Source organism: Cryptotermes secundus, unplaced genomic scaffold (genome assembly GCF_002891405.2).
Source record: "Cryptotermes secundus unplaced genomic scaffold, Csec_1.0 scaffold632, whole genome shotgun sequence".
In the NCBI taxonomy this organism is placed as follows: domain Eukaryota; kingdom Metazoa; phylum Arthropoda; class Insecta; order Blattodea; family Kalotermitidae; genus Cryptotermes; species Cryptotermes secundus.
In genome coordinates this window covers 1,004,971-1,018,614 of record NW_019738356.1, presented here as the reverse complement: position 1 = coordinate 1,018,614, position 13,644 = coordinate 1,004,971, and the positions used below count along the sequence as shown (strand labels likewise).

At 39.2% G+C, this 13,644-nt stretch overlaps 1 protein-coding gene and 1 long non-coding RNA gene across 3 annotated transcripts in view; one reads left to right on the top strand and one right to left on the bottom strand.

Annotated features, from left to right (window-relative positions):
• The window catches only part of LOC111870848 (eye-specific diacylglycerol kinase), a 368,758-nt gene that overhangs the window by 49,030 nt on the left and 306,084 nt on the right, over positions 1 to 13,644 (top strand). The window contains exon 2 of one of the 2 annotated variants that reach the window (XM_033754026.1): positions 11,866 to 11,899. The exons of the other annotated variant lie outside the window; for it this stretch is intronic. The gene's annotated coding sequence lies outside the window, so the exon portion shown is untranslated. The remainder of the gene's footprint in view (positions 1 to 11,865; positions 11,900 to 13,644) is intronic. 2 annotated transcript variants of the gene reach the window in all.
• LOC111870849 lies at positions 4,687 to 6,569 on the bottom strand. The gene is made up of 3 exons (XR_002843935.2): positions 6,268 to 6,569; positions 5,179 to 5,331; positions 4,687 to 4,797 (listed from the first exon to the last, which is right to left on the bottom strand). It is a non-coding gene; the product is annotated as an uncharacterized LOC111870849 (long non-coding RNA).

The following is a 13,644-nucleotide window of genomic DNA, read 5'->3' as shown; positions in this document are numbered from 1 at the left end:
GCTTAGGGACCCACCCAGCCTTCTGTCCAATGGATACTGGGGGTAAAGCAGACCACTCAGCTCCATCTAATGCCAAGGTCAGGAATGATGGAGGTAAACCTCCATTCCCCATACGCCTTTAAAGCAGTACTTAATTAACCACAGGTACAACATTACCTTTTTTACCTGGATAATATTAAAATGTATCTCAGAGAAATAGGATGGGGTGATGTGGACTAGATCGATCTGGGTCAGGATAGGGACCAGTGGAGGGCTTTTGTGAACACGGTAATGAACCTACGGGTACCATAAAATGCTGGGAAGTTCTTGAGTAGCTGCACAATTGGTGGCTTATGAGGGCGGGCCGAACGTCATGAAGTTAGTAATCCTTTGAGGCGGTGGTTACTATATGTACCACCTGATTTAAATTAACAAACTATGCACTTTGCCCACAAAATGTATACATATGGGTTTCATGTGAGTTTTGCATCATGCAGCAAGTATTTCACAAAACGATGCTAACTACTTGCGCTTCATAGTGGAATAGCATTGTTGTCTGCGAAGTGTCAAGTGAATTCTTATATAGTAATTAAAAGAAATTCCATCGTCAAAGGCTTGAGACAGTTCCTACTACTATTTCATCACAGGAAAACATCTTTTATTAACATTATCCAATTTTACTGCCTTTGCAGTGGTCTCACCGCTTTAATATTATCTGTATGAAGTCTAGGATATTCACGGCAATGATTATTATGATTATGATCTTGTAGGATTAGTTTACTACCTGTTTCTGCTGGTTTCTTGCTTGGCTTACTCTTCCACCCAGAAGATGGAGGCGCTATGTTCCTCTGTAACATCGCTTGACTTTCACTGGACTACATGGTGTTGTATACCAGAAGAGAGAACTCCTTGTACTGTGTCAGTACTTTTCTTACCAGACTGCAGTAGGCATACTTCACTGAGCAGTATGTGTATGTGTATTGTCTTGTGAAACTATATTATGTAATGTCTTACTGTTGGGGGTACACGCTAGCTACAAGCTAGAAGGTCATGGGTTTAATTCCCAATAAAGTCACTGGAATTTTCATTTGACCTATCCTTCCAGCTGCAGTACGGCCCTGGGGTCGACTCAGCGTCTAACAGAAATGAATACCAGGAATCTTCCTGTGGGTAAAGGGCGGTCGGCACATAAGTCTAACAACCTCACCGCTGTCTGTGAGCTGATTGTCTAGAAGATGTGGAAGCCTCGATATCTCACACCCCCATGGGCCTCCGCGACCTGTTAGAGGAATAGCTTTTTTAATGTATTACTTTTACTGTAAATTATCTTACTGGTGTGATTTACAAATAATAAATTTGCAACATTTAGCTCTTTTTTGCACTACTGATTTATTGTCAGAATTACTGGGTGTCTGTCGTCCGCTATTTTAAAGCTAGAGAACACAGCATTTCGGAAACTGGATCTCTTTCTGTCCTGAGTTGATGGAAACAAAAACAGTTTCTGAAACGCTGTGTTCTCTAGTTTTTAGAATACCGGATAGTAGACAGAGCCCCAAAATCCAGTAATTCTGAGTGTCATACACCATTTGTAATTCGCTTAGTGGGGGGTGGGGTCCAACTGGGTCCACTCGACACGGCGGCCACTGATTGGCCTATTATATCTGCTCTGGGTGATTATGATGATGGAAAATTTGGTGGAATGAAGATTGGCAGGGGAAACTGAAGTACTCGGAGAAAACCCGCCCCAGCTCCACTTTGTTCACCACAAATCCCACTTGACCAGAGCCGGGATCTAAGTCAGCGACTAACCGCTTGAGCTATGGCGTGGCCTGTCATACATCATCCTCAGAACCTTTTAGAATCTACTTGATCTACTTCCAAAATTTTGCTAGCTAAAAGTACACATATGTGCGGAAGCCCATAAATTCTGCTGTAAGTTCTCTTTCCTGATGTAGTCAAACCAGTAGGTACTTCATTTTTTCCAGCAACTCCAGATGATATGTGATTGTGTAATGTTCTCATAGAAATGTCATCGTTACTGGAAATTATTCACCAGTTGCAAAAGCTCTTTCTAATTGCTCATAGTTACAGTAAGCTTGTTCATTCTGCTCAGCCATTACTTTCTAGGGAAAATAATGCAAATAATAATTAAATGTCAGGGTGCTGCACCTCTATCCTGGTAAAGTTCTCTGTGTGCTTAACTAATTAAGCAATACGCCATGAAGACATAATGTGGGAGTAGATGTACAGACCATGTTTTCATGACCTCAGATGAGTGGTCAGCTTCACACCCCGGCTGATATACCCCAGGAGAATTGGATAGAAGTCTGGGTGGGCCCCAGAGCCGGTCTGGACGACGTGGAGAAAATTCTTGACCCTACCGGGACTCGAACTCCGACCCATCGGTTGTCCAGCCCGCAGAAAGTCGCTATATCAACTTTGCTATACTGGCTCACATTCTTGGTACCAAACCATGCGTAATTTATGTCTACTATATAATGCTACCAGAAACAGCCCGAACAATACTGTGTTAGTGAACCACTCAAATCCCTCTCTATGATGCATGAGAGATTATTGACCTTTACAAATGTGAATAGAATATACATATGGTAGACATTAAAGAAATAACATATTAACAGAAATCAGGCTCACCAAACAGATTTTGAATGGCATTAATGTTGTTAACCATGAACTAGTAATAGAAGGTCTTAACCACTGTTGTTTTCATCTTTCTAGAGCAGGCCCTCTTTGTAGGAGAGAGGTTTGATAAAGCTGCCAGATTACAGTATGTCAAAGGCATACCGTAATGAATTTAAGCCAGATGCGTAATCTTCCAGTCATTCCTTAAATGTCACTTTGTTTTGTTAGAAATGTGCTGATTCATGTCTGTTGCAAAGAAGTCTTATTGTTTTGCATCAGTTGTTAGTTGCTGAAGAATGTCTGATGTAGAACACTGTTACCCTTTACCCTTGGTTCTCTTCCTTCCATCATTAGACCTGCAAGCATTATGGGCATGAAAGTCATAAAATGGACGTCAGAGACTTGAACACACATTTCAGGTCAAATTATTATTGTTGTTATCATCGTGGTCATCATCGTTGTTGTTTTATGATACAGTTTGTATGTTCTCTTACTTCTGTATGCTCTGCGAATGTAACAGTATCAAATACATACTGTTATAGCTGACAAGGTGATTAGGAATGATTAGAGGTTGGTTGGAATGTGGAAGGAACCAGTTATGGCCTTAGTTTTAAGTTTTACTAACTCCATGAGGCTGAGTCCTTCTTGAGAAGCTGCCAGTTGTGCAGCTACTCAAGAAATTCCCAGCATTTTATGGAACCCAATGGTTCATTACTGTGTTGTCAAGATTCCTCTGTCACTGCCTATCCTTAGCCAGAATCCACCCGCCTACATCTTGGTCTTCCTAGTGGTCTCCTTTCTTCTGGCTTTCCCGCCAATATCCTATATGCATTCCCCATCTTCCCCATTCGTGCCACATGCCCTGCCCACCTCATCCTCCTTGACATGATCATTCTGATTATACTTGGAGAGGAGTACAAGTTATGAAGCTCTTCATTATGCAGTTTTCTCCAGTCCCTTGTCAGTTCATCACTCTTCGGTCCAAATATTGTCATCAGCTCCCTGTTCTCAAACACCCTCAGTCTCGAGACCAACTTTCACACCTGTAGAGAACCACAGGGAAAGTTATAATTTTTTGTATATTCTAATTTTTGTGTTTTAGACAGCAGATGATAAGACAAAAGGTTTTGGACTGAATGGTAGAAAGGATTACCAAAATTTAGTCTGCTCTTATCTTTCTCCTGAATAAGACCTTGATTTATTACTGTGGTTCCCAAATATCTAAACTGTGCCACATTTTCATAGGCTCTTATAACTATCTTCATGTCATGATTTTGCCCTGTGTTTTGGTGACTAGACAGTAACGTATACTTATTTTTCCATTCATTTACTCCCACACCAGCCTCCTTACTAGCCTCAATTAAAGTTTTTATTTTTTCTTTGTGGTATATCCATGAGTATGTTATCTCCCAGTACATTCACATTGTCAGCATAGACCAGCAGCTTAACCTACACAAACTCAGAGATGACAATTGTTCTTTAAAGTGTTATAGGCTGCTGTTACTGTAAAATGTGTATGTATTACTGCTATGTAGAATATAAAACATTTGAATGACAGACATAAGAACAACATTAAAGACGTATTAGTCACAATTATGGTATTCTAACAAAGATATAACACTTTATCAGATATTCTGCCTGTGTTAATTCTACTTAGAGGTTCATCCATTGAGGACAATCAGAAACACCTCATACATATAATTCCAACTCATCCCCAGAGAAAGCTGCTAATATTATCATGAAAACATTATAAGAAATGTTGTTGATTGTAGTGAACATAAATATGGACTTGAGTGAATGAAATCAAAATGATTTTGGCAATAAATATTATGTTTGCATACACCAACTAACCAACTAATGATTATGTTGTTCTTTACATGTATATTACTGTCTGCATCTGTATGATTGCTGATGCAACACTGCTAATGGAGTTTCAAAAAATTAAAACAAGGTGCCTAATATATTTCCCTAATATCCAGTATTTTGTTTGCATTTTCATCTTGTACCCAATGCTGACAATGTCAGGTTAGGTCCCTTAAAGCTAAAAATTATTAAAATCGTCAAGTGTCCAATTCATAATCTTTTTTATGCATGTATATATAGATACATAATATACAGTTCTTTCAGAGACTTGCTGTTTGTAAGACAAATTGACTGCATAATGAATGGTTTCTTCCTCTGCAAACAAGAAATTGTAAGGATTAAGAAACACATTTAATAAAAACCAATAAATATACGACAATAAAAATAAGGACAGGTGTATGAAACACAGAAACAAGACAGTTGGATTGCTGTCCTGAATTATTTTATGTATGATGTTTCACAGTCTTAGGATAAATGTACACATTTAGTCCGAAACGCAGACATTCCTTATAATTTTCATCAGAAATACTTATATGTGCAAAGGTTGAAATAGTGTCAGATTTATTTTAAATTATCATGCAAGTTGCCTGTTGATAAAATATTCTCAGAAATATTTCAAAAGATCAGCAGTAGAAATAATTTTGTGACACACCAGGCCTTTGCTTTGTAGTCAGTGGAGGAAACAAAAATACAAACCTGTTCCAATGATTCCTCCCACATCTTTTTCACAGCTTGCATTCCAAATCTGTTTCTTCCGTTGTTACTGTATGTAATCAGCCTTAGCCTGACACCAACCCAATTGAGTTGGGGATGAAACTGCAGTGATGAGGTAGATGTAAATTTTTGTACCTGACAAAGAATTTCATTTAAAATATGTTTAGGGTTATTACTACCTTCACTTCATTGAAAGCATGAAAGGAATTACACCTCAGTCAAGTATTGACATTGCAAATTACGTTTAGAGAAACTTATACAATTCTTGAAGAAATGGATTTTCAATGAAATGCTTATGTACACCCACACTGCAATGGCATGGGACTTAATTAAGCATGGTACTTGAACCATGCAGATGGTGGCAGCAAGCACCTCCGAAACCTTGACAACACTGACCACATCTGAAGCTGAGGTGATATATTTAAATTATGATAATTTTTTCAAAATTCTGAAAATATATTTAAATTGTATCAGTTGTGGATTAGTAACATTAATATATGTTCCATAAGAGCTAGTTATTTTAGTATAGTTTAGTTTATGTGAGGCTTTTACTTCGTGCAACTCCATATCCATTTGTTTATTTAATTATTTATTTCGTCTCTATAGATAATTGTTACATGATATAGATTTGTGCATTTTGATAGAGGATGGTTCAGAGGATTTGGTCAGGTACAAATTTTTGACATATTCGGAAATTTAATTTTTTTATTTGGAATGTTATTATTAATATTTTAAGAAAATGGGGGTTTAATAAATTTAGGGGTACTTTCGACTTTTTGAAATTTTCTTTGAATTTTTCAAAATACATGACCATTTACCTAAGCTTGATCAGTCAGTTCCTGGTTTTGACAAAGATGTATTAAGGCAGGTTATGTTTGCATTGCTGAGAACTGTACAGAAGTGACAGATTTTCCTCATTCGTCCACACATTGCCCACGTCACTTGAGAACTAAGTTCCGTATTACGTTTTTGATAGTATTTATTTCCAATTTGATTTGTCTTCGATTCATGTAAAGTAGCTATATGACGCTTTCCAACATATTAGCGTGAGTGTATATACACGGTACTTACGTATGTAGACCTGTACAGTTACGTGGGAGAACGTCGATTTAGTTTGAGATCGGAGTTATAACACATCTGTAAAATAAAACGTTGTTGTACCCACTAAGAGACACATTGTACACAAGGAATATGTATGTTTGGCAGGAGGGCGTACAACTCTAATATGAAAGGGTTAGTGAGTACACACACGGTGTTCTTATGCACGTTTTTAATCCTTGACGCACTGAATTACAATTGACTTAGGTAATGGAAACTTGTTGTTTCATCGCGGTTCAATACGTGGCCACTTCCATATTGATTACGTATTTAACAAGGGCAGCCAACATGATAATATTGATATAACATATGTATCGATTATCGTATATTGCTTTACCATGCCCGTAATGTTTAATTAAGGTTTATATTTGTAATTATGTATTGATTCCCTTGTGCGGGTGATCGGATGGAGAAGATTAATTCAGCGTAGAGATTGTCGGTTTGTAGGTACCCATATCACCTTATGAACCAATTGACTGATTATCACGAAAGTTAATATGGACGTTATGCCGTCGAAGGCCAAACCAACGGTGTACACTCAGATTTTATTTAATGGGAAATAGTAAACTTATGGATTCGTGAAGTTCTGAGGTGGGAGGGTCACTAGTGCCAGTTACAGGAGGGTCCTGAAGTTATGTATGGCCGTAGATCTTGGGAAAATACCAACATTTCTCGAGATAATATATATAAATATTAAATATTTTCCAAATTGGGAAGATATTTTTAAGTTCCATCAGATATTGATTGGTTGTGTAAGTATATATTGTTTCACGGTCGTCTTAGGTTAAGGTAGATCAGGTTTGCGCACTAGGCCACTGCGCATCCACCTGTTATTTTCGCAGATAGCTTTCGTATTGGGCTAGGTCAGGTTAGGTTTGGGCGTTAAGCCATTGCGTATTTGCCTCTCATTTGGACACAGCTTGAACGGGTTGAGTTATGTTAAGGTTAGGTTAGAATAGGTTAGATTACGTTTGCGTAACAGACCTCTACGCTTGCTTCTTCCGTTGGGATTGAACTTCGTCAGATGGCATTAGATAATTCTCTTGTTTAAGTGTTTCATATATTGTAAGAAACGTTTTGAATTTCTGATTTGTTCGGAATTTCTTTTAATGTAGATTTTTTTCTGTTTTATAATATTTTTGGAAAGATTGTAAATTATGAAAATGTAGATTTTTTAAACATTTAAACTGTGCTTGATTTGTGTGATGTAAAAATTTTTCAAGTACGAATCTCCTCAAACGTGTCTCTACACCCGGAAGCTGAGAATGTCGACTTGTTTCGGTCCTGTCTTTGACCTAACCGTGTAATAAGACGAGAAAGGCTGGGTTTATTCCGAATTTAAGTGGATTGGGGGGGGGGGCAGATTTTCTCGCTGTTACACACACTGCCCACATTTATTGAGAGACTGAAGAGTTGGATATTTTATTTTCGATGATGTTTCTGCCCCTTTTTGTTTAGTTTCGATTTATGCAAAGTATCTACAAGATACTTAACAAACCTAAATATTACATGAATGTATATACAGCGTATTTACATGTCACGCAGCAAAGCATAGGTTATGTTGTAGATAAGAGTTTTAATACATTTATAAATTGAGATTCACTATGCCGTATTGTAACTGCCGAAACAATACATTGTACGTATTGTCACATTTAAGGGTGTGACTGTAGACATGGTATGGATTTGTGAATGGATTTATTGAGCATTTGCACACACCACTCGGAACCACGAGTGATTACAGCGCTGTCGCTAAGTTCCACACTTCACAAATCACAAACACACGCTAAGTCTTCTCAGTCTTCACCAGACTTTTCCTGGCAACTGCTTCTAACACTGGGGATTCTTCAGCTTCCCGCTCTCAGGTCCTCTTGTGTCAGCCGCCCGTGCAGAACTCAGTTGCCAACCCTCAACCGACTGCATTGCCGCAGGCGTCTTCTTTATAATCCTTCGGCGCGGACCACATCGAAAACACCGTTCTGTTGTGTGCGTGTTCTCTGTGGAATCGGGTTTCCTGAGCCGTTGCTTAGAAGCTGCCGTTTATTCTCCTGTTGTATAGCAACGGCTGTACTCGTTTGTTTCAGGGTCTTTGCCTAGCAACGGATCCGTACACTAGAGTATATTTAGGAAGATAACGTCAACGTGGATACCGTCATTATTTCCATACAGAGTAGTGATGATTCTGGGACAGAAGCACAAGACGATAGGATGGAGGGACAGGGAGAGAAGAGTGGGAGGAAGAAACGAGGATTGAGAATAATTCTGGTAGAGGAGACTAAAGACGGAGGGCAGAAGGAGACGGAAGGCAAAAGGAAATGGCTTGAAATGAGATAGGAAATTAATACGAGAATGGGGAATGTTTAATGGGGGGCACGCGGTAGCGTAGTTGGTTGAGGCACTATGCTACAAGCATGAAGGTCGCGGGTTCACGTTCCGATGTGGTCATTGGATTTTTTTCAATTTACCTAATACATCAAGCCGCACTATGGCCCTGGGGTCGACTCAGCCTCTAACAGAAATGAGTAGCAGGAATATTCTTGGGGGTTAAGGGCGGCCGGCGTGTAGGGTTGACAATCTTGCCGCCATATTTGAGCCGATTGTCTAGATCAAGGGTCTCCAAACTTTTGGAACCGCGGGCCATATTAGGTAATTCAGCACTTTCAACGGGCCGGATAAAATGAGAAATTAATAACTGTAGGTATATGAGTTTTATTGAAAGCACAGAATTTCATAAACTAAATACAAAGTACGTGAGAATAAGTTATCGTATATCAATGACAACAGACAATAGCAGTAAATGCTCACATTTTCATCACAAATTATAATAAAACAATTAATGTGAATGATGGAACTCTTTTTGCATTCTTAAAATCTGATTAAATTGAGGTTCAAATTTTGAAACGCTAATCACAAGTAGCGACTTTAAATGTTCATCGGATAAATTTGCCCTGTATTTCGACTTGATGTAGGCTACTTCATCTGGGAAAAAGTTTGTTCACACAGATATGTCGCCCCAAAAATGGAGATAAATTTACAAGCAAATTTCTTTAAATTTGGAAATTGCTCAGAGTTCAGAAATTTATAAAATTCCATCAAATTTCCTTCCTTGTATTTGTCTTTAATATGATAATTTTCCTGAAGTTCAATAATTTCCATTTGAATTTGACTTGGGACATCTGCAGCATCACAGTCAAACGGATTTTGAAACAATCTAATTTCCTGAGCACTGGCATCCAAATCAGCAAATCGCTTCCGAAATTGTTCTTTCAAATCTAAAATGACTAAATTTGCAAACGAGGAAGGAAATTCTGCTTCATCCTTTTTATGCAACTCTGCACAGTATAGCACATGAACAAAGTTACAATTTTTCACTTGGCTTTCCAGAAGTATCAACTTTTTTTCTGAATGCTTTGGTAAGTTCATATAAATCACAGACTAAGTTGTTTTCACCTTGTAACTTTAAATTCAAATTGTTCATATGGTTCACCAGATCAGCAAAAAATGCTAATTTCCAAAACCACTCGGTATCTGATAAAAGTGGTTCATGATAGTTTTTCTCGGTAAGAAATATATCAATTTCATTCCTGAGCTGAAAGAAGCGTGAAAGAACCTTTCCGTAGTTAAGCTATCGAACTGCAGTATAATATGTCAGGTCAATAAGCTCGGAATCACATTCCCCGAGAAAAGACCGAAACTGGCAATGGTTAAGTGCATGACAGCGAATGAAATTAACGATAGAAATGACAGGTTTTAAAACAGAGCTCATATCAACGTGTTTTGCACAGGGTGCTTGTTGGTGGATAACACAGTGAAGAACATTGGCTTTGATATGTCTGCATCCTCACAAGCTTTTGTGATTTGGCCAACCAAACATATTTTTATACCAGACATGTTTTTTCCTCCATCAACTGTCACGCACTGCAGACGGTTCCAGTCCAAATTATATTCTGTTAGTGTTTTTTGTATTTCTTTGAAGATATCATCTCCTGTTGTAGTGCCATGCATGCTGTGAAGTGACGCTAATTCCTGTGTGACATTAAGTTCATCGCCGACGCCACGAAAAAATACTAATAGTTGAGAGGTATTACAAACATCCGTTGAAATCTATGAACAAGTATTTTTTTTACCAGTACTCATTGGAAAAATAGTTCAATTGGCGCATTTCTGCAAAATTCTTTCGCGGGCTGGATGTGGCCCGCGGGCTGTAGTTTGGAGACCCTTGGTCTAGATAATGTGGGACCCTCAACGTCTCACAACCCTATGGGCCTTCACGGCCTGTTACAGTGATAGCTTTACTTTTTACATTTTTTGGGGTGGGGGGTGGGGGGAGGTTTAAGAGAAAAGGAAGTACGGAGGAGATAAACCGACGTGAAGAAAAAGAGGAAGTAAGAGGAAATAAGTGGAAGACAAGAAGACAAATTGATCGTGAAAGGATTTAAGAATAAAGAATTGAATAGGACCTGGATGGGGGTCTTATTGGTCTAATTTGAGGTACTGTCCAGGAATTTCCCTGGATTAACTGAGAAAAACACGGAATGCTTCGGTGAGACTCTTAGTCGAGTCATGAACATAGGATTTCCCGAATGTTCCGAATAGTGTGAGTGCTTTGTTCGTTTTGAGGGTGTTCATATGCCACGCTGTACATGCTGACCCGTATTTCAGACGCCACAAGCCCTTCATTTGAGTTGAACGGACGAGTTGCGCCACGTCAGATGGGTCCGGCCTCGAATTCAGTCCAAGTGTGGGCAGAGGTTGTAAGATCTCCATTTAACGCTTTAGATTCCTGAGTTACTGCTCTTTGCCACTGATCTAGTATTGTGAATGAACACAGTGTTTCGCAGGTTGATTTGATTCCGTTCTCGTACAGAAAAATGGTCTGGGGTAAACACATCTACGTAGTTGGGCCCGTTAGAAAGAGCTAATCTCCAGTTACTAGACCCTAATAACAAGAGTACCTGGTCTCATTCTCTGAGCATTATGCTACAAGCCGTCAGGTCGCTGGTTCGATTCCCGGTGAGGTAATTACATTTTTAAATTGACATAATGCTTTCAGCCGCACTATGGCCCTTGATGTCGACTCAGCCTCTAAAAAGGATGGCCAGCGCGTAAGGCTGACAAACTCACCGCTATCTGTGAGCCGATTGTCAAGGGAAAATGTGGGAGCCCGAACGTCTCACAACCCTGTGGGCCTCCAGGGCCTCGTACAGGGATAACATCTACTTCATCCTCTGAATTGTAATAAACGTTAAGACTTTTTAACGGACCCAAGTAAGTAGGTGCCTCCCCGGAGAAACGGAGCCACTTTTCCCGAATACGTTGTGTTGGTTCGCAGTATGTACCAGACTTCATGTCGTAACTTTCAAGAATACAGTAAGCTTCCTTATAATAATTAGAACTAACAAATGCTGTATCTGAAAGAAGTCCATTCCGCACATTTTAATAATATCCTCTTGAGTATATCTGTATGTCCCAAGGTGTCAGGTCTTCCAACTAAAAGTTAGTATGTATTTATGATTGCTAAGAATTTGCTTTAATTTAATTATGAGGAGTAAGTCATGTTTTTGTTTCTTGCAGGTGAGGTCAATGTCGCAAATAGAACTGCCTGAAGGTAAGAGGCGTCGTGTTTGTTGCACCCACGTGTCTTGTACGATTTACAGAATTGTCACTAGGTTCGCTAGCGTTCCCTGTCGGAAATAGAAGCAGCATGGAAATTAATGAACTTCAGATGTTAAACTAGAGACATCTATTGACAGAAGGAAAATGTAACCCAGTTTGCCATTTGATTACGGGTACGGCCCAGAAACGAAGAAATCCCAAATTCCTCATCGTTATCTTTCCATGTAAGCTACAAATTCAAATGTAAATGTATCTCCAATAAACAGAACAGCAATCGTAAAGTACAGATACAGAATTGTGGTCAGGGCTACAGTTTACGAAATAATAAGATACACGTAGCGACATCTAAACGTGGAGTACGCAGTTACTTGAACCAAGTACAAGCAAGTAATTCAAATTATTCCCAAAGATGTCGCCTAATCGTTTATTTGAAGCAGAAAAGCGCCAATGAACTGCTGCTTGTGCATATTACGTCAGGCAACGCTCCCAAGAGCTCAGTCAGTCAGAGGGGTCTCTACTATCAAACGTACACCTTCCTCTCACTCCCAACATAGCAATTAATAATTTCGAATTACTTAGCCGTTTATTTTTGGCCTTATTAATGCAACTTTATTAAATTGCTGCGTGGTTCTTGCAACACGGTCATATTTCATTTACTCGTTCTCATGATCAAAATATATGTCGGTCTTCATGTTCCTCCTCAAGTATATCCTACGCCATAAGGTGTTTCACCGTGTCGTCAATCTGAGGGAAGCTAGGTTTAAAATTAATGAATAATTAAAAATTCATATACTCGTATGCTGCAGAGTGAACCAACAGTGGAAGAACATGCCACATGAGAATTTCCGTATAACACCATACGGTGAGGCAGTAACCATACACAAAAGGACACACCAGTAAGACTGAAAACAAATAAAGGTAAAGTTGTCCCTGTGCTTAACTAATTAAGCATTATACCATAAAGGCGCATGGGGGAGTGGATGTATAGATCCACATTTTCTTGACCTCGACACTTGCTGGAGGTGAGTGGTCAGCTTCACACCCCGGCCTCTTTACCCCCGGGAAAGAGCTCCCGGAACCCATCGGACAGGAGGTTGGGTGAAGCCCAGAGTCTGTCTGGAAGACATGGAGGAGTGAAAATCCTTGACTCCACCAGGACTCAAACTTCGACCCCTCGTTCGTCCAGCCAGTAGCCAATCGCTATACCGACTGAGCTATCCCGGCTCACCTGAAAAGAAATAGCCAGCCTAATTAATCAGTGAAACAGGATACTCAGATGTAATGTTAATAATGTTGCAGTGTTGGTCCCTTGTATTGCAGAGTAACTTACTGCTTATAGAAATGTGAACTGATTTAGCCAGCACCGCATCACTCATATAGGGAGAAGGTTTCTCAGCACTTCCCATAAGGAAGTGCAAGCGTTTCTTGTACATAAATCCAAATACCCTTGCTACAAGGAACTGGAGTATTCTGAGTTTTATATAATATATATAAATTAATTTTTCCTACATATGTATATATATATTATGTATGTAGGAAAAATTAATGTTCGCAAGTGTTCAAGACAGATGATGTTTGGTAAACTTGAAGGAAGTATATGTTTCTGTCATAGATATTCATATTCAGTGACATTAATCTGAAATGTATACAGTACAGCCATCTCTTTTCAACAACACATGCGTGTGTGCGCGCGCGCGTGCGCTCCTTCCTGTTGTGTGCTTTGTTGCGTCTCCTGTT